We start from the raw sequence: 25,526 nt of genomic DNA, 5'->3' as shown, positions 1-25,526 counted from the left end.
TTGTTAGAATGTATTTAATATTACTTTCTACACCAGGATCCTTTTCTACCTAGCTGACGCTGGTAACTGTGCAGGGGCGGATCTAGCAAAGTTTAGCCAGGGGGGCCGATAGGGCATGAACAGGGAAAAGGGGGCACAAAGACATACTTTTCTTTCTTATTCTCATTTAAAATATGTAGCTTTTAATAAATAATTATCTGAATCTTACACCCAAAGTTTTAATCTGATGTAAAATGTATAGAAGTTCATTACTATATATTCTAACTCTTAAGTCTATATACCCTAGTAAGCTATAGTACTTTTTCCTTTGGGAAGGTACCGTCTGTGAATTCTGCAATTCTGTTGAAGAAAGATGTTGAATCTATTTAATTATTCTTGAAAATAATTTGTTTCTGTGCATTTTTTTCACCCTGCATCAAATTAAAGTTGATTACATCGATTAAGCATCATGAGGTGGAGGGTGGGGGTGGTTCCCTATTTTTTTTTTTTTTTTTGCTGGGAGTTTGCAACCCTATTAGTTAGGTTGCTTAATATTTCTGCTAAGTACTCTTTAAAATACCAGAATAGGGAGGATGGTGTAGGTTTAAGTTAGGTTTTAAGTTAGGTAAGGTTTATTAGATTGATCAGTGTTGCTGAACTATGAAATATTTTGGGTGCAGTGTATTTTTTACACACAGATATAACAGAATAGCTTTAGTGTTGTTGTTTATTTAAACTTGAGTATGAACTTATACAAAATGCAGCAAGATATTAAAAAAAACAGTTTTATTGATTAAAAAACACAATATCGGATTCATATCGGTATCGGCAGATATCCAAATTTATGATATCGGTATCGGTATCGGACATAAAAAAGTGGTATCGTGCCATCTCTAGTTTAAATATAACATTCTTGCTTTAATGAAGGCAAAAGTTATGTGTAAACATACCTGGGTACTGATTTTGCTTTTTCTCCGCTCTCCCTCTCTCATTTATTAACACTGTTGCCGACAGAAATGTGTGTTATATCTTTCAGCACGGGTTCCTCCCAGTTCAGCTCCAGAGCAAGAAAAGCAACAAGATTTTAAAAGCAAACCTTTGGATTCTCAGTTTAACCACAAACGTATTTTTATTTTTAGAATAAAGCCTAAAAAGACACAAAACAGAATAAAGTCAAGGCAGTAATTCTAGCCCTATCTTAAATGACATACTCTGACTGATGTGAGAAATCACATTGTGCTGTGTTTAACAAGTATGAAACACAAAAAGCTTCAACAATTTTGTGTTTTTAAGTTTGATTTATTGGAGCTGGCAACTGATGATTCGTAGGTGTGGATGTGAACATGAGTGGTTGCTGGGCTGTCCGTGTCGGCCCTGTGATGGACTGGCCGGCTAGCGTGGGCTCCTGCTCCCTTGATACTCCCGTTGAATAAGCAGTTAAGAAAATGGATGGGAGGAGTGAGGTGCTGATGTGACCTGGTCAGAAACAGGTGCAATAAGTAAATCTGCCATTAGCCAGTAAGACATATGGTAAAAATTTTACTGACTCTAAACTAAACATATTATCTCCGCCTGCATCAGACTCTTGAAAGAACAAAGAGCAGCTGCAAATGAAAAATGAGCACAAGTAGGTAAGAAAACGAAATGATTAATTTTCAGGGCGCCACGCAGCCTCGGGTGGCCAAGTGTTGGGGCTCACTGTGATGTTTAAAAGAGGACAAACAGTAATCAAAACCAGCTGGAGCCAATTTGTGGCCTTGTAAGCATTGATTATCATCCCATTAATATGTGACCTGTATATCTATGTGCTTATTAATACAGTGTAAGAAACGAGCTGCAGTGATTATCCAGTGTGGGAGACAGCATCTCATCTTCTTGAAAGACTAATCAAACAGCTGGTGTAACAGCCCCCTCTGCTATGCATTAAAATGTCACCAAACATAGTGACAGGGCTCAGTGAAGTGTTAAAATTAAAGTAGAAGGATATACATTACAACAAAGCAGTTACCATATGAGCCTTTGGTGGAGTTTTTTTTATGTGCTGCTCTAACACCAGTGCAATTAACCCTGAGCTAACCTCAGGTTTTCGCACGACAAGATACTGCTGGACGTCAAAGAGCTGGAATCAGCTCCCATTCAAAACAAATGACAGTGAAGCCACAAAGCAGCTCGTCAGCTCTGGAAGCTCTTCCTTTTTTACAACCTCGTCCCCTATCCTTATCTCTGTGTTCAACCACTTTGGAGTTGATAAAGCTCAGGGATGAGTTGGACTGCTGTGATATTCCTGCCACATTCTTCTACATAAAGTTCATTGTGACCAGAGCTCTTTTCTTCTTCCCCCCAACACCCACCCACCCTCATCTTCCTCTGGCTCTTTCCCTGTCTTTTCCCACTCTCTCTTATCAAGCCAGGCAGAAGCAGTCAGCAACTTGAATTAAGTGCTAGTTGGGGGGGAGCTGCTTGGAGCCGATAACAATACAAAATGGATTTTCTCAAACAGAGAAAAACAGCTGTCTCCATTATTTGAATGCTTCACCTTTCCCCGCTCCATTAATTGGCTCTTTGATCACAGGCAGAGGTGCACAGTGACTGATAAGAAGTAGGTTATTAGTAAAGTAGCCTGGAGGACCGGGAGGCGACCGGCCGTGGCGGGCTGCAGGAGATGAGATAAAGGTGTGGTAATGCCGGTGTGAGAGAGTGCCGGTGAGTGATAGGGCTGTGCCGTCTGGCCCTCTCGCCCCTGCTTGGCTCACGGGCGGAGGGAGAAAGACTAGCAGCAGGACGAAGTGTGATATAGCCGCTAATGCAGGATTGTGAATCAGCTCGTGGGGGATAGAGCGTGGGATTTGATTCTGGAACGGCTCGTTCCTTTAAGTGGTAGATCTCTCCCCTCCTGTGTGTCCCTGCACTCACCCACTCCTCACAAAATCAAACTGTGCGACAGGAAATTTCCTCTGCGCTTTTCATATTGGCCTGATATGTGGTAAATATTACATCTATGATTGGCCAGGAGGAAAAAAAATTAAGAGGGGGGGGGGGGTGACATTACCCCCATCTGGGGCCTTTAAAAAAATGGGCGGCTCCTTTGATGTTGTGCTGAGCTAAATTCACTGCATTAAATCTGATGGAATTTTCACTATAAGCCTGTTTATGTATTTTCTCACACCCATGGACAAGGGGCGATTTGACACACTTCTCAGTTGAGGAAAGGAATCTTCAAGAAGTCACTATCGTGTAATCCCCCCCCACACACACACACACCTTACTCCCTCCCTCCCTCTCTGTTCAAGAAATAGGACCGGAGGGGACAAGCAGGGTATTTGTGTGTTGTAAAGCGTGGTAAGAAAAGAGGGGAAGTGTTGATATTAAATTACCGAACACAAGGTTATCTAGTTCCTGCACATGGCTAGGCTGCCCTGGGCCAAGGGTAATCTGCTAATAGCGTTCACAACGAATGACATTATTAAGGAACTGGGCCCATGTGTCAGGCCTCTCTCTGTCTGTCTCTCTCTGTGTCTGTCTGTCGCTCTCTCTCTCTCAAACACACACACAAAGCAAAACAGCGGCGAGGAAAATAAAAATCGCAAAAGAGACAGGGGCCAGAGATAGATGAGCAGAGCTGGTGGAAGAGATAGGAGCTGAGGAATCAGAGACGCAGAGAGAGGACGAGAAGCGCGGGGAAGTCTAGGGGTAAAGGATATGACGCTGAAATGCTCTCCTTTTATCAGCAGGGTTTGGTAATAATGCCCAAATCGCAAAGTTCAAAATGATTTATGACTCAGTGAAAGCAAATAACTCCAAACCTGTGAGTATTGTGTTGAGCACTGTGAGCTGCAAACCACTTTGGTTAAGCAAAGCCTGCATTATGTTTAGGTGATCCAGCAGAATGGGATGGAGAAAGTCCTTGCAGTAAAAGACAAAATCAAACACCAGTTCCACAGACACTCTGTATCTTGCTGTGCGCAGGGAACGCACAGCCTTACATCTCCTCAACGCTACAGTGTATTCAGCTGTGGAGGACAAAAGCTATTGCAGCTATCAATGTTAAGTAATGGCCTCCATACACTGCCCAGCAGGTGAAGTAGAAAAAATACACAAAGCCTCTTATGTCCGCGGGGAACAGTGAAAACTCAACACAAGAAGTCAATGAAAAAAAAACTCTTTCCTTTTCATTTCTTTACACTCCATCCCACCTCCTGCAATCTCACCCTTAACCGTGATAGCATCCTGTAATCCACCATGTGGTTGTTCTGGTTCAAACAAACACAGCTGTTTCACACAGATGTAGATGCACATTCAGTTCATACACACATGCTGATTCAGTGCACAGGTAGACAGCTTGGACAGATCATACAGTAAACATACAGTAACTGCTTTTAGCCCATTTTCAGTTATACAAATGCTAAAAACAAAGTTCTGGTGAGTTAAAAAAAACATTTTTTCTAAGGAATATAGAGAGTCTAAGATATGTAAACAATGAAATTTGGACATACATTCCTGTACAACACACTACGCAGGAGATGGCCTCACATCTCACCTGACTCTGGTGAAAATAGGATACCCAAGATTCACAAGCAAGCCAATAGACCTAATCTCTTGGCTTGATTGGGCCTGTGCTAAATTCTTCTCCCAGTTTTACATGCCCTGAGAATCACCTATTTGGTGTCCACCGAGCATCCTTGTCAGATACCTGAACCACTTTAATGAGCTCTTCTTTGGCTCAACTTTGAGATACATCCAAATAACCAAGCTCTTCACCTGATCTCCAAGAATAAACCCAGATGCTCTAGATCTCTCAATATTCTTCATCACTCTACCTCCACATATGAACAAGAACTTAGCTTTTCTAATTGAAGCATTAACTTATCTCTAACCCAGCAGGCAGGCCACCCTTTGTCAAAGCTTTGACCTTGTTTGTTTATTCTTATTCCCAAAACTTCACACTTGGCTGAAAACCAACCCAAGAACAAGCTTGAGCTCACTGCTCCTCAGACCAAAAACAAAAACCTTATTATTTAATTATTAGGGTTTTTATACCAAAGGTTTTCCACAAACTACAATTTTCAAAAGAAGAAAAATTCTAGAAACCGAGCAAATTCACTGGGAACAGGGACATCAAACCCACGCTGGATCCTGGATTATGGAGGACATGCTCATCGGTGAGCAAATGGCGGCCTGCCCAATGTACCTAGCTGGGCTTAGCCCAAACAAGCCACACAAGCTCCACCTCCTGTGGGAAGTAGAAGCCATGCTTTGTAAATAAAGTGGCAGTCAAAGGAGGCCTTGGTAGTTGCTCAAACTGGCTTCATGTTCAAAATTAGCTTGAAATAATTTTAAAAAGGAAGGATCTTAACCTTTTGCAGAGTTTATAGTATCCATGGACTTCCCGTGACATTTCCAAAAGATAAACAGGACAAACAAGCTATTTAACTTTAAGAACATGCAGACCTTCCACCTGCTCTCAGTAAGCAACCATTTCTCTGAAACTCTTTGACATTGTCTTCTTGAGGATGAGCGAGTATGTGTTTTTACTGTTTGCACGTGTGGCTGTGTGTGTGTGTGGGCGGGTGTTTTAAGTGCCAAACTGAAGATCTTGCTAGGATGTGAAGTCAGGAGGTCTCTTCCCATGCAGGCAGCCAGTAGAGAGGAGGTGATTGATGGCTAATGAGGGCTGAACGAGGAGTCGAGGCCAAACACACAGTATACTGCCTACTGTGGCTTTACCACATGATGGATAGCATGCTGGGATACAGTACCCACACATACACATGATTCAGTTCCAAGTGTATGTGGAAAGGCTTCTTTGTGTGGTCTTAGTGGATGTGTCAGCATCAGACATGCATACTGATATCGAAAGTTGTTTTTTTCATTTGTGTTTTTTCAGTTCGGGTATTCTTGGGCACATGCCCTTTATTTCACTGTTCCATGAACCAGCAAAAAAAAAAAAAAAATTACATCTGGAAGTTAAAACAAATCTTGTGGTACCTCTGGAGCATTTCTGCTATGTTGTATCTTGTCTTCAGCCCATTTGGTTACAATCTAAGCCCACTGAGCCAAATCACATCCAGAAAGTTCACCGCGACACTCAGTGGGACATCACAGCCCATCAGTCATCTCGAACCCCACTGTTTCCTGCTCAGTGAATCCATCCCATACCATTCAAATATTCCACAGACTTCACCTATATACACAGTGTGAAGCCTTGTATAAACCCTGCAACATATGGAGAGCTAGGAAACCGTGTTTTATCCTCCAGGTTGGCTCGGTGATTAATTGTTCTGTGTGGAGTCCTGACCTTGACAGAGTTCCCTGCATATCTAAGAAAATACACAGACCCTGACAAGAGTAGTGTTCCTACTAATTATTAGTTTCATCATTGTTTGTGGTGTTTTTTTTAATTGTCCAACAGCTGAATCTATCAAAGGTATTATAAACCATAAGATAGCTTACATTGTTTTTCCCAGCGACATGGCATTTAAAGAATTGTGTTCCTAAGAGATAAATATATATATGTATATAGATTTGTTAAAATGCCTCAAATTAATAAAAATGGTTAACACTATTTGTTTTTAAGTGGCTAGAAAATAATCAACAAATGTCATAATAACGAATCAATCGTGGCTGACTGCAACCTCAAGCTGAAGAAACTTGACATTATTCAAGTTACATCAACTCTTGACATTATTCAGCGTATTTAAACTTTCTTTTTTTGAATTGCGAACAGCAGTAGGGAGCCGTATCCATTACTGTGATTTAAAGGTGATGGCAGTATATTTCCCTGAAAGGTGCCTGCTGCTAGAACAAGTGCGATCAACCTTTTTCTGCCTGGCACTTGAGGCACAGAGAATTTGTGGTTAAACATTGGTTGCATACTTCTGAGCCTTTTACCGCATTGTGAAAGTGACTGACAGTTGGTCCGATTGAACAGTAAGCCACCGTGCCTTTGAGTGCCTGCGATGTATCTCTCTCAAGCCTAAATGAAACACCGCTTATGCAACACGTTTCTTTTGAGCTTTACCGCTTCTTTTTTGTTGTCTTTCTTTTGTGCGGATCGCCATGCTGCTTTCTCCTTTCAACTCTTGTCCGTCAACGGAGACGGCAGAGAGCACAGAGCAAAGTTTACGCTCGGAGGGGGAAGCAGCTGTGACCAAGAGGGTGTGATGAAATTGAGCTCACCACCACAGCAACAGTGAAGATTAGTAGTTCTGTTGCAATGGACAGGAAGAAGCCATAAGCACCCTGAGAACCTCTGAGAAAGTTATAGCTTATTCCTGAGCGTCCTTTACATCTCCTGGCCCCACTTCCATCCACCCATCCCTGGTCTACTGAGTCCCCAACTCTCCTTTCCCAGCACACTCTCCATGGCTTCCCCAGCTGTTATGCACCTGGATGCTAGCCTAGAAGAGAGGCAGCAATGCATGCCATCCATCTCTGTAAGGGGGCACATGTGGTGTGTGCGCACATGTGTGAGTGTGTGTTCACTTCCAGAAAGCCAAAGGACATGATGGGCGATGGTTTGTCCGTAAAACTGAATGACAAAGATGTAGTTTTGTGTTGTTCGATTCCCCCTGTAATCAGTGTTATTTAATCCTAAATAAAAATCATAACTATGACTACCAAAGGAAGCTTAAGAACACCATGTTACTGCATTAAAAAATGTCTGTATTTATTTCGAGCCTGAAAGCGGGAGGTAAGATGTAAAAATAATAAAACCCAAGAGTGAGATGTGGTTTGGCATCAACCAGCATACATGCAAAGGTTAGGGAAAAGAAGAAATGTAATTTATTGATTTGTATGAACCTCTGAGATACCACAGATGAAAGAAACGTTTTAAAAAAAATATGAACTCCTAGAACTTTTAAATTCGAGTGAAGGTCTCAAGGTTTATAAGCCCGAGAATCGTGGCAACACGGGTTGCTACAATAATGGATGCAGAAGACATTCAGTCTAAAAACTATGAATGTTTACTCTATTGAAACACTTTTTAAGGTCAGTTGGGGAACTTTTAAGCATCACAAAACAAAAGTAGCTCCTCTCAAAGTCTGCTGAGTGCATTGATTCAGATGCACAGTGAAACAAAGCAGCAGTCTAAATAGGCTGTTAAAAAAGTTCAAATATAGGTTTGAAAAAAAACCGAAAAAAAAATATGTTCTTGTGTTTTTGAGAATTAGCGAGAAAAACATCTTGGAAATTAAAAATACAAGAAAACCAATAGTTGGAGACAGTGGCAAGACATAAATTATTACAAGTGTTCCTTTGAACATGGGGACCAGTGCTGCTACTACTTGCTGTAAGTTGCCATCTTCAAAGCAACTTCATCAAGATGGTGATAAAATGGCAATAAGACAATCAGTCTGCTATCGGTCTCGAGTTGGCATGCAATCAGTTTGTGATAATACAGCGATTAACTGTGATAAACCTGTGAAAATCACAAATCTGTTGTTGTCTACATGCACAGAAAATCACATTAACCACTCACACTCAAAGTCCACATTCAAAGTAATTGCTGCAGGCTGGCAATTTATAGCAGAATGACATGGGTGCTAAGCAACCCTGCTTTTATGCAGGAATATAAACAGCTGGCAACCAGTTCAGTAGAGACCCCTATTGCAAATACATCACAGACGACTTGGAGTCATCAGCGCACACTGACTCTGAGTGTAACATGTTGGCAATTTGTCTGCGTTTATAAATTAGGCAGCAATTATTTGCAACCCTTCACTACTTTTTCTGAGAGCGACTGTAGTTGGTTTACATGAGACCACAATTTTTGGAGGCAAGTTGCTTCTTGTGAGGTAACGTGTGCAATTGCCTTGTAATTAAAAGTGGTTGCCCCAGCTATTTATAGCAAATGCACAAAAACCACCTGTTCATTACAGTTTGCTACATATTGCACATAATTCTCCAAGAACAACTGAGCAGACAAGGCTTCAGGCTATCAAACAATGCATCTGAAATGCAGTCAGGCCGACTTTGCTGTGACTCAACAGAGAATGTTTCAAACCTGAACCAAAAGAAAACTAAAAAAGGAAGACATTGTTGATTAAATAAAATTTAAAGTTGATAGAGGCTCTTTTAAGATTTTAGGATATCATAAAAATGTTCCAAAGTTGACAAAAAGTTGAAAAACCATAACAGAGCCAATAGAATATTAATAGTGGAATACTTAATGAGGCTGTCTCTGTGGACAATACAAAATTAATTATTTCCAATGCCATGTATTAATAAAAATATTAAAATGTGATAGCGGCACTGCAGGCGTGTCAAGCCAACATCTTGATTAAAAGCAATTTATTCGTGAACGGCTTGTTTGCGAAATCAATTTTTCATTCTAAATGTCACATTCCTCCAAGTTTTGCAATGCAGATTGGCTGAGATATTTTGTTGAAATGTACATGGGACTTCTTTGCTCTCCCATGGCACACAAATTTGATTGGTTTGAGACGGAAGGAAGATGGATGAAGATTGTCCGTGGTTTGTTGTCAAGGGACCCGGAGAGGTTGAAACGTTGCTCTATATCTGCGTGAAATGTCTCCGATCAGAAATGGCAGCTCCCATATGGATTTGAATCCAGACACAACCGGCATACTGATAAATAAACTGCACACGGGCAGGGACGTATTTAGAGGCTTGCACAAGCAACAACTGGAGGAGAAACACAGTCGGCTGAAAGAAACTAAACAATATCTTCTAATGGGGTTTTAAATTTGTGGCATGGTCAGTTTGAATCTATGCTAACAAGAGATGTTAGGCTTAAAAATATTGCATATTTAGTTTTATGGAAAAAGCACCCCTTTTTTCCTTCAAATTGTGAATTAAACCGTTTATAAACCTGTACTGAGGTTATACATTATTATGCCAGTAAATGGTGCTTTTGACGTGCTGTGGATCTACTAGAAAGACTATAGCTAAAAGCTGAGCCCATGTGCAGGAAAACCCAAATTTTGATTTCATCTCTATTAATCTACAGGTCCTCAAAGCTTACATTAATATTGCTAAATTGTTTATAAAACTAATTTTCATAGATCTGGCTTACAGTGCTCCCTAGTCTGTGTGTGCTGTTTGCACCAGATTCCCCACAGGTCTGCGGTTGGTAGTACAGAATAAACCAAATGATACTAAACTGTATTACCCAGGGTCCTCCTATGATTTTTTAATGCTATATGAAATACTCGTTCTTTATTTTAGATATCAATTTTTAATCAGTTGACTTCCAGTTGTACTGAGAGTGAACAAGCAACACTCAGTAATGAAGAACATCACTTAAAAAAACAGGAACATCACTCCTACGTACACCAAAGAGTCTTTATTCATATTTTTTTCTCAGGAGATGTGAAGTCAAACCAGAGCTGGCCTTGTATTTGATAGAAAGCAAGCAAAAGGACTCCTGTGGCTTGTGTCACTCTTTTTTTGTTGAATGAGTAAGCAATGTAAGGCGTTTGCAGCTTAACAGGTCCATGTCTGTTAAGCTGCGGAGACTGTTTTTTTAATACTTAGCTCAGTGAGAAATCGAGTTAAGGGGATTTAATGAGCTACTTGAAGCTGTTTTCACACGTGCCTTACAGCCCTGAACTTTGGACATCATGCAGTAGAGGTGTGTGTGTGTGAGAATGCGAATGTCTGTGCGATTTAATCAGACGCTAAGCAGTTTAGTGATGCTATAGTCGACGTGATGTCTGATTGTACCCATGTAAGGATACCTGAGAGCTGTCTGGTGAATTAAAAGCGCTTAAGTGGTGGAGCATGTGTGCTACCTCCTACATGCTCTATCCAGCAGCACCCTCACCTTAACCTCCAGTATTTCCACTACTGAAAGCACAGCTGAAGGTGACTGTCTCCTGCTCACGTGACCAAGGACAAGTTCCTCTTTTACTCTCACTGGGTTCTGAGCACTGTTTGCATTTTAGAGGAGGACACAGCTTTTACACAAATGTCTCTGTGGGAATATTAAATTTAAGGATCTGCTAATGTCTAAAATCATCATTGCCTGTTGCTAAGCTTTGGGCTTTTTACCAAAAGTCACCAAAAAGAAATAAAAATATCTTTAAAAACATTAAAGGTAACATAAGTCCTTTCACCTGACCATTTTTAGCAGAATGTCTTTTTGTTTGTTAGACCACTTAACACTCACCTGTAAATCATTCCAGCATAAAAAAAGCATCTAACTCAAAGGATGAACCAGTGCTATGTTACACATAACAGATACCTTAATAAGGTCCAGATACTGGACCTTTAGGCACTTTGTTGCTAGCAGGCATTCACAAAAACACATCACATATCCCAATTATTTTAGTCCAATCTGTGAAAAATGCCAAAGACACACTGTGGCAGATGCAAAATAGTGTTTTTGCACCAACAATGTGATTCCCAAAGAGGTATTAGCCAAAAACATGGTAAATGTGTGCAATGATTCCATAAAAAATGTGAGGAAACTGGACAAGTGGAGGCCAAAAGAAAATGTGGCAGCCCTAAAAAGGTTTCTCCAGCATGTGAACAGTATCTGAAAGTCTTGTCTTGAAGAAGTAAGAGAAAAAAATCCAGTAACAACCTGACACACGATCTGAGAGATGGATCTGACCCTTCAGTTGATCTACTGTTCACAGAAGCTTCATCAGAAATGGTCTCAGTGGAAGGGTGGCTGTCAAGAGACTATTTCTGATGAACGGAAAGTGGGAGAAAAGGCTGAAGTATGCCAAATTACACAAGACCTGGACTTAAAATCGGTGGCAACAGATCTGATGGAGTGATGAATCCAAAATGTTGGTTCAAATAGCTTGAACAGCTACTGTCAGACCACTGTGAGCTTATTTCCTTGACCTCCCCACTCTGCCTGTCTGTCTTCCTCCTCTGACATCTTTTTTTTGCTACCATCCAGCTATTCTCCACTGTAACATCTTGTATCTATGACTTCATCTGTTTATTTTCTTTCCACTATCACACCACAAATGTCATCTTGCATTCATCAATCAACTATTCACTAGTCTAATACGTTGGACGCATCTATTCTTCGTCACTTCATCACTCAGCCCGTCTCAGTCTCGCTGTCTCTCTCTTGGATCTACAACAAATGTTTGACCAAGCTGTTCCCCACTGTATTATTCAGCACTGTGTGTGTGCCGGTATCATCAGACATGTATGCCTGACATGATGCATTGGCTCTGTTTAATTATAGAGATGCTGAATAAATATTTACAGATGGCCGATTCGTCTTGTCCAGCACAGGCCCAAAAGTGCAGCTTATGAACCGTCAGCTAATGCGGAAGAAACCACTGTCATTGTTTCTATACAGAGGCTGAGCATTAACATGCATGTTTTAAAACCAACCGTATTCAGGTCTCAGGCGCTGCTGTGTTAACACATGCAAGTAGAAGCTGTTATGAGGATGAAATCTGTCGTTTAAACAGGTTCTTGAGGCTCTATTAACCTATAGAAGCATTGCTGTGTTATTAGCTTCAAAAGCTGGCAGGTCTTGTCAGATACGGAGGACCTACTGGCAAGGTGAAAGAGTAAATGGAATATATTAAAGTTTTAAACTCTGCACTGGAAATGATCTGACTCAACCTGGTGTGAAATCTGTTTTAACTTGACCTTTACTGCAATAACATGTCACTTTAACCCTGACTTACTATTTAAATTGTTGTAAAATTACCTTTGTAAGAGCCCTTTGTTAACTGTAGATTCTGAATTGCACCTCAACAGGCGGATAACAGGAAATCACTGGGTATTAACATCAAAAGTTAAAAAAAAAAAAGGAAAAATAAGACGAGAAACCTTGTTACATTCAAAATATTCTATTCTTCTATCAAATATTAAAACAATACAGTTTGAGAGGAGAAATTAGGAATTAAAATAAGGCTGGATCTGGAAGTCAAACAACCCCTGAACCCAAAGCAAGATTATATATGATGAAGTATACAAATATAAACAGTGTCAATCAGGTTAAATAATAAAGAAGAAGGAAAAAACTCAATATGAAATTGTTAACTTTTAAATTAAGAAACAAATGTGCCTGCATAGTGTCTCTAATTCTTTAGGAACTATCGCTTGATCAAAGGGCAGGTATCGTGGTAGCTAAAGTGATCAAGTGGCTCTGTAGAAGGATGTAAGTGAAAGTACAATGTGGAAATATAATCCTCAAGAAGCTTGGAAAGACTCGTTTTTGCAAAGAATTTTGTGGGTACAGCAGATCAAAGAAAAAAAGCAAACCTCAACCCATGTTCGATCATTATTCACACAGTGTAGCGTACTATATACAAACATGTGAATGCTTAGCAGACCCGTATTTAGAAAATATGATACCGCTTTAAAGTGCAGCAAAAGTTTCCATTAGTAGCTTGAGTCGCACGCCAAAAAATCTTTATACACCACAACCGGAGCCTCGTAAACTTGAAAATTCTTCCTGATGTAGTCCAGCTTTAGACTTTGTGAGTGACATTTATGTGAGCTCCGAGGTGCAGAGAGTTGTATATCGCCTTGTTGTGCATGAGTTCCACCTTGGCCGCTGGGAGAGAACTACAGTAAAAGCACATTAAGCATTTCACATCCAAACTCACTGGAGGGCTGCAGTGTTTCCTAATGCTCGACTTTTTATAGCACACATCAGAGCGCCTGTGTGCGCGCGTATGTAAAATGTGTGCGAGAAGGTCCGCTTGCATGAGCGCCTATGCATGCTCTTGTGTGTGTGCATATCGTTGTACTTGCCAGCTTGCTGGTGCTCCAAAGCCATCTGGTATCTGGTCAGTCTAGTGAGCTTCTGGAGGGCACCTGGCCAGCAGCTTGCTCACCTGGCTCTGCTAGCCCCTGCCAACCACCACACCTGGTCTGGCCAGCGCACAAGGAAAGGGAACAGCTTGCACAGTGCAGTTAAAAGTACTCCAACACTAAAGCATGAAATAATGGATATGTTTGCTATTTGATGTATAGTGTAGGATTTATAAAGAATACGTCTCTCTCTGTGAGCTGTTAAATATCAGCGACCTCAGTGATTTCAGAAGACGCTGCACACACTCCTATAAGATTCCATAATGACAAATGTTCACTTCTATCACATCTGTCCCAACAGTTCGTGCCAGACTGTGCCTACCCATCCATTTAGCATATGATGGCACTTCCTTCCTGCAGGTTGTCCTCTGCTATCAATTACACACTCCTCTCCCAGCAAGAAAGATGCTCTTTGTCCCCTGATGTACGCACACAAACAAACGCGCGCGCGCACCGCGGACACAGAGGGACAGACACCTGCAGAGTGTTTGTCACCTCTTCTGTTGACATCTGCGACCGCATGGCATTGTGGGAGAGACGGCCATCTGTTGTCGGCAAGGCTGGATTAGAAGGGGACAAGGGGGCGAGATGCTTCACGCTGCTCTTTTCTGTTGGTCTGAGCTGTGTGAAGTGTTGTGCCGTAACGGCACATGGCGTTTGTTGTTTTCGCTCCTATTGGTGCTACTCAAGTGAAATAATACAGCAACAGACAAATTTCCTTTTTAAATTATTATCATTTTTGTTATTATTATTAAATAGGCTACAACTGCCCCTGCATAGTTGTTGCTGAAATTTAAAAGTAACTGGAGCTTCTCTTGTGGGCATTACCACCTTTTTTTCCAGGAATTCAACATGCGTGCTAATTACACAAAAGCAGTGTCCTGTAAAGAATGTTTTGGATTCATTAAAACCACATTTAATGGTTGCTTTTTGTCAAATTGTACTCCCTCCTAATTATCTTGGAAATGTTTAGCCCGCTTCACAGGGAGACAGCACATGAATGCTTGATTGACATGATAGTGACTGCAAAGTTTCTTCAATTATCCTGGCAAGGTTACGATGCCTGCCTCTTGTTTCACAGCAGGTCCTATTCTGAGCACAGAAGTACTAAACTCTACACTTCAGTAACCTATGAATTTCAAGCCCATTGAGATTGTATATAAAAGACAAACGTGGAGTTAGAACCATTTAAAAAGAGATTTTGATATTTAAAACATGTGGCTGATATTTGTCAGTCAGTTGGAGACTATTCAGTCCACTTTTGCCCATATTAAGTACATCAATAACTACTGGATTGACTTTTTACAGCTGTGATCCTTGGAAGAGGAATCCTATACTGACTCAGATGATCAGTTATCTCACCATTTAGAGGCATCATCAGGTCAAAATCTTAATTTGTTATGATTCTTAATAAAAATGGCATCCCTTTTAGCTGTGGTTTATGGAATGAGTAAAAAAAAGGAAATGTAAGGATGCTAATCATGAGCATGTACTAAGTCACACGGGAATAAAAATAGAACAGGTCCCTGTGACTGGGAAATTCCATGGTTAAATTGTTGAATTGCTTTGTTAGGAGAGTAGTTGCAACGACCAGTTGTTTGCGCAGAAGGTTAAGAGTGTTGCACGCTCAAATCTCTGTGCAACCACTTTGGACTGCAAGGCAAACAGATTTGCCGGCAGTAACTCTCAGAGAGATTAGCAAATGACTGGTTGTTGAACTCTGGATGTAACAGATTAAAAGTAACTGCTATCTTAACCCCATTCAACTGCAAACTGAGAGCAAACTAACTCCACCTTGTTACAGTTTTATCACCATCTTGACTCACCAAAGTTGCTTCGAAGATGGCAAGATCCTGCGAGTGGCTGCAGACCTGGTCCTCATTGTTGAATGGACCATTTCAAAGCCTACGAGATCTCAAGTTCATTGCACACAGTTACAGTCATTTAGGTCTTGTTGAGTCTCCCAACTGTTTTCCCTTTTGTTACTGTAGCATTAGCGTTCTGATATTAGCATTTAGCTCAAAAGCAGCATCATGCCTAATGTGCTTGAAGGACTGTAGGCTTGTTCAATATGATATTGTGCAGAGTTTTAGCCATCTTCAGTGCTGTATGGATATTTTAAAAGCAGACATAGACATAATTACAAAGAGTTTAAATTCAAGGAATCATTTAGCCCAGACCTCAAAAACACTGAATCAGTCTAGGATAGTATAAACTGTGAGAAGCTCCCTAAGAACCTGCTTATCTTAAAAACACGAGTTATTTAAAGTTAGTTTGAGTTTTTACTGCAATTTGTATGAATAACTATTAACGGTAGGGCTATATCTTTTGAACAAATGCGGACTTTACTTTGATGCCTAAACCTTTTGCACATCACAGTACAATCCCCAGAATGTATTCGCGCAGAGAGTCAGGACCCATTCGCTGTGCTGAGAAAATTCATTCATGTAATACCCGTATTTACAACATCAGGTTTGCTGGAAATAGAAAACATATTGTTCAGAGGGTTAGAAAATACAAACTGAGCAACCATTTTCATGACTGTGTAAAATTCTTCAATGTTAAGAATATACATGGCATCTTACTGTTAAAACAAAGGCAAATATTTGGTTTAAATAGGCACGGATAGAGTTCACTGGCAGCAACGGTACTCTGAGCCATGTGCTGTTGGGAGAATAAATTTGCTTCACAAGAAACGAAGCGTTAACAAACAAGCAACTTCAGAGGATGTGGTCTTTATCTTCAGGGATCGCTGCAGAACGAAAAACAAACACCGACAGCAGCTTTGGAAAAAGTGATACCCCGACAGGAACGAGTAAAGTACGGCTGAGATAACGAAGACATTAACCCACATATTCCTGAAGGACGTTCATGTGTGCAGGACGTTCATTTGGCTGGCTGGGTTGTGGGTCTGCTCATCCAGCCGGCCTGCACACCGCAGACAGATGTTTGGCCAGCCAAGCCTGCAGCGCCACAGGCAGTGTGTGTTCTAGAAAAACCCAGAGCAGATGCTTCTACCTGGTGTCCCACCCGCTTGCCGCTCCGCTCTTGTGGGTATGCTTCAGTGGTCATCACATGACCTCAAAACCGGGTTTTCAGATTGTGCGCTGTCAGTCACACTGGTGACAAAGTGGAGCGGCTCTGGAACTGATAGATGTCCTCGGGTCGACTCAGCATGCTCGTCAAGGTGTATCTGACAGGCTGAATTCATTTGTTTTGAATAATGAAATCCGCTAGTGACAATACATTAGAAAGTATAAGATGATTATTCTTGGAAAATTGCATCAAAATATACATAAAAACACATCACATAGATGCTACTTCTGATAGCTATTGAGTAAGTAAGATCAAAAGATACAATGCAGCATCGACATCTCTTTCAGCCTCATTTTCCCATGTTGTTTGCTCCCCAAACATAAAAACAGTCACCATCCCAAACAAACAGAAACACACAATCTTTGTCCCTCTCCACGCTCCGTGTTATTACCAAACCCGAGGAAACTTTTGAAGAGATTCAAAGACACTCAAGATTAAAGATTTATTTGTTCTTTTGATGTTGCTGCAGCATTTTTGTCTTATTTCTGCAGCAAATGCAGTCTGGTAATGGTGGTTGTTTTTTTGTTTTTTTTTTGCAGTGTTGGTGGTGGTGACCCAGAACTGCCAGAGACAGGGAGCTGGCCTGATGGCTGGGCTCTTGTCTTAGACCCCCTCTAATGAGGAACCGGTTCAGTAATGGTATCACTTCCTTGTAACCTCAAAGGACAGACAGTTTACTTGCTTCTCTTCATTTACAATATTCTATGGTGAGAAAAAGAAGAGAAAAAACAAAAGAGTAGTAAGAAGCCAGGCATCTAGATGGCTTTGCTTTGCAGCATTTCTTGACAGTCGGGTGCACTTCCAAGTCTAGCTCGTCTACATTATTACTTTTTACTTTCTCGTCTGTATGAGGCAACTTCTTTTGTTGCATTGTGTCGATTTTGATAAAGAGATTGTACAGTTATTGTCTTGTACATCTGGTGTCTTTGCCATTTTTTTTCCTATTGCTATGCAACAATGAATGCAATGAAACTTTCTCCCTTTTCACCAAGGAATCTTTCGCCGCACTGATAAGTTTTAAAAGTCAAACATGTCTTTGAATGTTTTGATTTGATGCGTAGATTTCAATTAAGCTTTGAATTCCAATAACAGCTCATTGTTCTTGCTTTTATTAACTGCTCTATCTCTTAGATTCGTCAGGCATATCTCAGTGTGCTGTGTGCATCAGTGCATCTCTCTCCCATCTGGTCGAGAGCCAGCAGAGAATCACACTGCCCCCTAGTGCCCGTAGTCATTAGTAACACAACAGGATTGTTGGGGCAGCTGTCAACCAGACAATGCTCTGGTACTCTGCCAGTGGCTCGATACCAAGATCTGTCATGGGCAGCAATGCACAACAATAGAATCTACTGATTGGAGTGGTGCACACTCCTGGCTATGACACTGGTCCACCGCTCGCTATCGAATGCCTGTTGTTCCCCTCTCTCCATTCACAAGACCCCTACTTCAGCAATCAGTGCTACACATTTCAATAGACCCTGTGCTGCTGCCCCAAGGAGAGAAGATGAGGAATCCAGGTGAGCTATTGTCAAATAATTCTGGTGAAGACCATAATCGTGGCTTTGCTGGATCTCTGAAAATGACCGAATGTGCAGCAGTTGGCGTATCACATCATGGTGTTTGTTTCTGGAGTGAGCTGGAAACGCTTGCTTTAAAGGGAGCTATTACGGTCATTTCCAGTTCCACGTTTTGAATTTTGGACACTGTCAAAGTAGCTTTGCATGACTCACAGTTAAGTCTTATTTAAATTTCATTGGACCTCGATGCATCCCCTCAATTAATCCTCTGAATAAAAAGCATCACACTTTAGCATCATTTAAAACCAACTTTATTCTGATTGGCTGCCCCTAGCAAACAGAAGGCTTAAACAGCAGGTGGGAGGGGCTTCTGTGCCTGAGAAGATAAGATTAAGGATATCAACTCTGATGTCAGACAGAGCCGAGAGAAGAAAAAAGCAAATCTGAAACTGAGCATTTAAAGGAGTCTGATTACTGGTACAAACACTTATTATTGGCTATGTTTAATATGAGCACCCACCATTGTAACAATATGATAGAAACTAAGCGAAAGCATAATATGTCCAGTTTAAGCATAATAAATTTAATATAATAAAAGGTGGGGATTCATATACAGAATGGATAATAGTAGTGATGTATTGAGCTTTAACACCAAATAAACTATGAGCAGATAAAATTAACATGACATCTTCAGCAGCAACAACAGTTTAAATATCACTTGTCTTTCTGGCCCCAAGATACAATGTAAGCTCAAACATCCAAAGTAAATGCTCCAAGTGACAAGACAGACTAAATACCTCCAAACAAACGATGCAAGACTACAGAAGGCGCTTTAACAAAGGAAGTATGTAATGAACCCAAGGTGCCTTCTCCCCAATATATCATCCTGAGTGAATTTGCCAACATCACTCTCTTTACCTCCAAGCATGGTAAATGAGAATTTATGCCCCCGCTACTTTATCATTCTTTACTTTTTTTTCACCCCCATGAGGTAGCCATGCCATGCGAGACGGATATTTTCACCAAAGGCAATATCCCCTCGCAGTAATTATATCAGAGTGAGAGAATGGCTCATTAACATATGTTAGGCATGTCAGGAATTTACAAGCGCCTTTTGTAGATGCCTCTCGTCAGTGTGCTGCTCCCATCCGTATGGTATCTCCTTTGAGGATGTAACCTCCTCATTTCCATACACGTCAATCATGCTGCGCGTGATGTTAAGAAACACGCAGCACACTCTGTATGTGGCAATCATAAGGAAGAGCTCAGTGATATGGAAAAGGAATGCATGTGCACACATGTGGGGGGGTGTGACTATGCGTTTTGTGAAACAACATGATGAAAACAACGCTATGTGGGGAAAAAATATTGTGATGATGTGCCATCAGTGCAGAGCGAGTGAAGTGAGCGTGTCTGCTCCTCTGTAGTGCGTTAAAGGGATGTGTGTGTGTGCGTTTGTACGTGCAAAGACACGCGTAAAGCTTGACACCAGAGACCAGACACCAGACCCACTAACAGACAAGTCCTGAGGCCACTGAGCGAGTGCGGCTGCTGCTGCACTGCTGCAGGACCCAACATCTGCTGCCCGCAAGAAGGCACATACTGTTGCCCTTTCACCCATTAGTACGATGCCAGCTGCAATGACCTATTTATCAGTTGTGGTCTTATAAAGTACTCAAATATATACATAGATTTTTGCCCATTGTGAAGATGTAAATAATGATATAAAGCTGGTCAATAGTTTTAGTTTCGTAGCCCTAGCCTAATACTGGCTGCATAGTGTAGTGGTTTACACGTTTGCTTAACAAGTGAAAGATGCCTGGTTTGATCCCAGGAAGATGCACAAATCCATTTGGTGTTATGTCAGGAAAGGCATGTAGTTTAAAAAAAAAAAAAACCTGCCATATCAAACATGTGGAGCTATTTTAGGTTTAAGAATGTGCACACAACTTTGTTTGATCGTCTACACAGAATAGTTTGGCATTTTCAGAACCGTGATTACTGTTAGCTTTGATCCTGTATGCTCAGAGACTTGTTGTTGCCATCAAATCTTGAATATTGAAACAATACAGGTCTGCACCCAAAAATTCCAGATATTTGGGTATTCATTTATTGCGTCAGCTTTAAATATCAGCACTCATATGTTTGTCTTTTTGGGGAGTTTTGTGGAGGGAAATTTTAACCACATCAACTCGTTCACCTCACGGCTGCTAACTCAGCAACTTTTTCACTAGTTTTAGCCACAGCCAAAATGATCAGTACCCTACTGCTCTGCAGCAGTGTCTCCTTTCTCTCTCTGTTGCGCCCACTGGTCGAGCGGCCAGCAAGGCTTCAGAGAGCGACAGAGAGCAGCAGTGCGCTGTGGGAGAGAAAAAGTAAAAGACCTTCTGCTGCAACTAACTTTCTCTCTGAGTGATCATTTTACATAAGTGTAGCTGAGATCACAGCACCCGTGTTCAGTAATATAGTCACAGTTATAAAATCACGAGTCGTTGTGGCCTTACACGATAGTTCAAGACTGACTTGCGTGGTGTTCGGTTCTGTGACCTGGCCCTCGTACTCTCCCAATAAACTAATTAGGTTGACTGAAAAAAGAAATAAAAGCATGTCCACTCGAGCAACTTCACATTTCTTTCTTTCTTTTTAAAATGGATGTGGTACGTGAAAATGACTCAAGAATACGGATCCATTAGCTGAGTTTTTTTTTAAAAGCAACCCAACTACAGCAAAGCAGGGGTCTGACAGATAAACCTATAAAGAGAGAGGAAGAGAGATAAAAGCGTTTGGTCCAGTCCTGCCTTTTTGCTCCAGCAAATGTCGTAACAATGACTGAAGACACAAGTCCATTTCCATCACCGTCCGCGCTCTCCATCTCTCCCTTTCATTCTCATTCATTGTCATTGCTTTTTTCCTTTAAGTGCACTTTCGCCCACACCACTTGGAAATTGATTGAAACAAAATGTCACAATTATGCCCTGTAGCTCGCCGCTTCAATTATTCATCAATTAGGGGCTAGGCTCCTTTTTTTCTCTCCTCTGAGCTGATTTTTCATTCAGTTTGCTCGAGATGTATGGCTCCCCTGCTGTTAACCAGTCCAAAGTCATTAGTTTCTGGGTTTGCAATTAAACCTGATGCATTATGCATGAGGCTCCGACTCAGCAGACACACGCAGCAGCGGCCGCAGCAGCTAGCGAACGAGCTAGTAAGCTCTGGAGGCGTGGATGGGAAATTAATTTGCTAGAAATGAAGTTCTCTCTAGCCCTCCCTCCCTCTCTCTATCTTTCTCTTGTCTGGCAGGTTGGAACAGATGCCACTTTCTGTAGAAGCCGATAGAGACAGGGCAGCTATAGCTGTGGAGTTTGATCAGCGCTGACATGGGAAAAGGATGTGCCAGGGTGGACACAGACAGAAAAATAAAATATTCCATTGCTAAATGTAAATGGGTCTTCATATAGATTTTGTGCGGGTTAAACCCAGTGAAGGTCTCCACAGAATTATCTCTTTACTGAGAAAAAACAGGTGTAACAGGTATTCTCTTACAAAGGTTTTATGTTCAAGTATTTGTAAATAAAGTTTTTTTAATTGTGTTGTTTTATCTGTTTTCAAGGATTTTACATCGTTGTAGCTGGCATAAAGCCTGCATTTTAGAGCCCCGTTGAAACGAGGGTCCTATCAACGTTCATTTGCTGCCATCTAGTGGCTACAGAGTGAAATGCCAAATAAATTTGAAGGACAAAATCACTGAGGAATGAATCCATGTATATGCTTCCAGACCTACACTGTCACTGTGATATTTATTGAAACATTTTGTGCCTTCAGATTAAGTTAAATGAGATGAAAAAGAAGACTGTATCTTTAAATAAACTTGTATTTATCTTGTAGCAACACCAAAGTAGGCGTGTCCTTCTGTGTTAAAGCACCTGTATGAACAGAGAAGGGCACACACTGGAATAGTAAGCATACTCCTCATTTTCAAGTCCTGTAAGACAAAGGCAACAGAGCTCATTTACCTACTTCAGTCATTGTGTATGTAGCATTTTTCGGCGCTGTATTGCATACTAATGTAGTCATGTCTGCTTTAGCAGGTGTCACAGAATTATGTTGTTTAAATTATGCAACTAGAATAGGAAAAAGCAATGGATTCACCTTCTTTAGATTTACAAAATGCACACAATGCAGCCAGGTGGTGAGGAAGGGGCTGCAGCAGACCGCACAAGAGCTAGCGGTGTCCAGCAGCGTCTTTAGATTTGGACAGTGGAGAAGCATCACATGGATTGGAGAGAACCTGTTCCTGTCCTCCCACAATAGAAACCTAACAACCAGTTCCTACTGGTACAAAAGGAAACAATGATATGGGAACAAAGCCAGGATTAAAGGAGCAAAATATCTATGTTTTTAAAGACTGACATTTACCTTTAATGTAAGTACTTCAGCATACTGCACCAAAGTCATCAGCTCACACTGCACAAACCTGTTCCCTTCACAGTGCAGTTCCGTTACGGCCAAATTATTTCACAGTACAAAAGTAGAATCAGAGATACAGCTTGACACAAATATCTTAAAAGCTACCTTGTCAATATAGGAACACTATATTCAGTCAAAAATTAACTTCAGGGAAATTTAGGTGGTGTGAGTGGCCAATCAAATTAGTGATTTTCCTGAAACTCTTGATTTGCTGACTAAAACCAGAAAAGAAAAGAAAAAACATGAAAAACTCAACAGGTAACTGGTGTGGGATTTTATAAGAACCCTCCTCTGGTAGGCTGGTCAAGTAGTTTCTGGCTGCATACAGCTTTGTCAGCTCTTTGCACTAGTACAGCTGCCGAGGAAGCCAGGACAGCCAGTTGAAGTTTAGGTTTATCTAAAGAGATGGCCAAGCTCTGCGGAAACTTCCTCCAGCTTATTGTCCAGCACGCTGAGGTGTTCATGCATACTCAAGCTAAAAAGAAGAAACAGGCCTGAACTTGAGGGGGTTGGTGTTTTTTTTACATGCAGCATTTTCACACTGTGTGCAAATGTGTATCAGAATTAAACTGTCACATATTAAATGATTTGTTGACTTCAGAACCTATAATTGCAGGTATAGGGAGCCATTTTGCACACTGAGGCGCCATTAATGCACCTTTTAATCCCTGGAGGAAGTCTTTGAATCTGGTTGTGGTTCAGATTGAGGACAACAAGGTTCTTGAAGCCACCTGTAAAACATGCATATTGCACAGACACACACACACAAACGCAGATGACTCGAGCTTTGTGTTAATCATACAAAACCAGTAAGAGCCTACCTATCACATCAGGTGGCACTACAGTAATTTGGTTTCTGAACAGGTACAGCTTTTTCAAGGACTCCAGATGGCCCAGAACAGCGGGAAACTCCTTCAAGGCATTATTTCCTAAATTCAGCTCAGCCAGCTTTCGGGCGTTGCAGGAGGAAAAGTATTTAATCACAAATCTGCGTGATGTGTAAAACATTTCAAGTGGCACCTTGGCAATTTTCCAGCAAATAGATAAGCTGCGAGCAAACAAACGAAGCGAGAAGACTCACTTGATGTAAGGAGAGCAGCTCAGCGGGGAGGCCCGTGATGGAGTTGTTGTTCGACAGGAGGACTGACAGGTTTGTGAGTCTGGAAACGCACTTGGGAACTTCCTTTATGTGCGTCGAGCTTAATTTAAAGAGGTTGCTCCGGCATATAAAACCCTTATCACCCACTTTCTAGCCGCCGACTCCCTTCTAGCCATTTACGCCTATCGTAACGTTCTGTGGAGTTACCGTGGCAACGGCACGCTCTTTGACAAGTCAAAGATCTGATCGGGAGCAGCTGCGACCTCTGGTGGACACAGCTGGATATTAAACTGTTAACACTGTTAACCTGCGAAAATTTGCGTAACTTCCCTCAACCCAACACCTAGAATTACTGGCTTTTTTATTTTTTGGTGCAAGTCCCGAGGTGTTAATCACCCCTGCTGAGATTTTCACAGGTCGTCAGCTCGTTTCTCCTCCAGCTTTTGTTGTGCAAAGCACCCATTTTCCTTGAGGCCTGGCACATTTGCATTTGCTCACTCAGAGTTGCTCAGATCCAAGCCAGGCCAAAGCTCTGTGTTACAACTTTCAGAAATGCCTGCCGTATCTATACAAAATATCCCACACATTGACTGACCTGCAAATATAAAAGACACACATTCACACCTTCCTTGACTCTCAGCACAGATCTTCCATTGTTCCATTGTCACTGTGTATGTGGTGGTATTGCTTGACTACAGCACAGTGCTGTGCATAAAAGCAGACCGACCCAGGTGGGAGAATCATTTCTTGTTCGCATTTCTGAGAACGCACATCAGGATGGCCTCCGTATCACTGCCACGCAGGAAGAACCTCTCCGCGCAACAGGCTTTGGCCTTGCTTCAGGAAATGGACGAAGCAGATTCTGATGGAGGAGAGGTTTCATTTGTCCAACAGGCCACTGATACCTTCTCAGAAGAATCTGAAAAGGAGACGGAACAAGAACCCAACATGCCTCCACGGAAGAGGCACCGTGGTACTGGAAAGCCCAGCCAGAGCCACACGGCAAAAGATGGCACTGTGTGGGCAGAGGAGGACATTGGAATGCCCAGTGCAGTAGCAAATCGCTCGTGCTTCACTGCGCAAGCTGGACCCACAGAGTCTGCTAAGGTTTGTCACTGCCATGTTACATATAATATTTATATAAACCCATTTAGAGTGAGGTTCATGTAAATTTACCATTCTCTATTTGTTTATCTTCCGACAGCGTAAGATTACAAGTGTGCTCCAAAGCTTCCTTTGCCTGTTAGAGCCTGGGAATGCTTCTGGCCATCGGGGAGTGTACGGTCCATCAAGTCCGCAGAACAGAGCGGGACTAGAATTTGTCAGTTCATGAACTGATGGCATTCATTTCAATTCTGTTTGTAAGAGCAATCATGTGTCATTCTAGATTGCTGGTCAGAAAGATTTCTGGTGCCAGTAATCAAAGAGACAATGTGCCGAGATAGATTCATTTCAATTATGCAACACCTTCGATTTGATGACAAGGACACGCGGGCAGAACGGGTGAAAACAGACAAATTTGCGGTGATCTCCGACATCTGGACATGCTCAACAAGAACTGTGCTAAGAGTTTCACTCCAGGAGAACACATGACCATAGATAAACAGCTG

The 25,526-nt window shown here is 41.5% G+C and overlaps 1 long non-coding RNA gene across 6 annotated transcripts; it reads right to left on the bottom strand.

Annotated features, from left to right (window-relative positions):
- Positions 1–1,322: 1,322 nt before the first annotated feature.
- On the bottom strand, positions 1,323–24,097 carry LOC116311946. Of its 6 annotated transcripts, XR_005609823.1 has the most exons (7): positions 23,899–24,097; positions 23,639–23,765; positions 23,476–23,548; positions 23,074–23,292; positions 22,767–22,831; positions 22,500–22,682; positions 21,727–22,332 (listed from the first exon to the last, which is right to left on the bottom strand). It is a non-coding gene; the product is annotated as an uncharacterized LOC116311946 (long non-coding RNA). The 6 variants fall into 6 exon arrangements; XR_005609821.1 differs by lacking the exon at positions 21,727–22,332 and adding an exon at positions 1,323–1,455 and having other exon boundaries at positions 22,767–23,292; XR_005609822.1 differs by lacking the exon at positions 21,727–22,332 and adding an exon at positions 18,676–18,729 and having other exon boundaries at positions 22,767–23,292.
- Positions 24,098–25,526: the final 1,429 nt, after the last annotated feature.

Source organism: Oreochromis aureus, linkage group 22 (genome assembly GCF_013358895.1).
Source record: "Oreochromis aureus strain Israel breed Guangdong linkage group 22, ZZ_aureus, whole genome shotgun sequence".
Taxonomy (NCBI): Eukaryota; Metazoa; Chordata; class Actinopteri; order Cichliformes; family Cichlidae; genus Oreochromis; species Oreochromis aureus.
The sequence above is the reverse complement of the archived record's forward strand: the minus strand, read 5'-3'. Positions and strand labels throughout refer to the sequence as shown.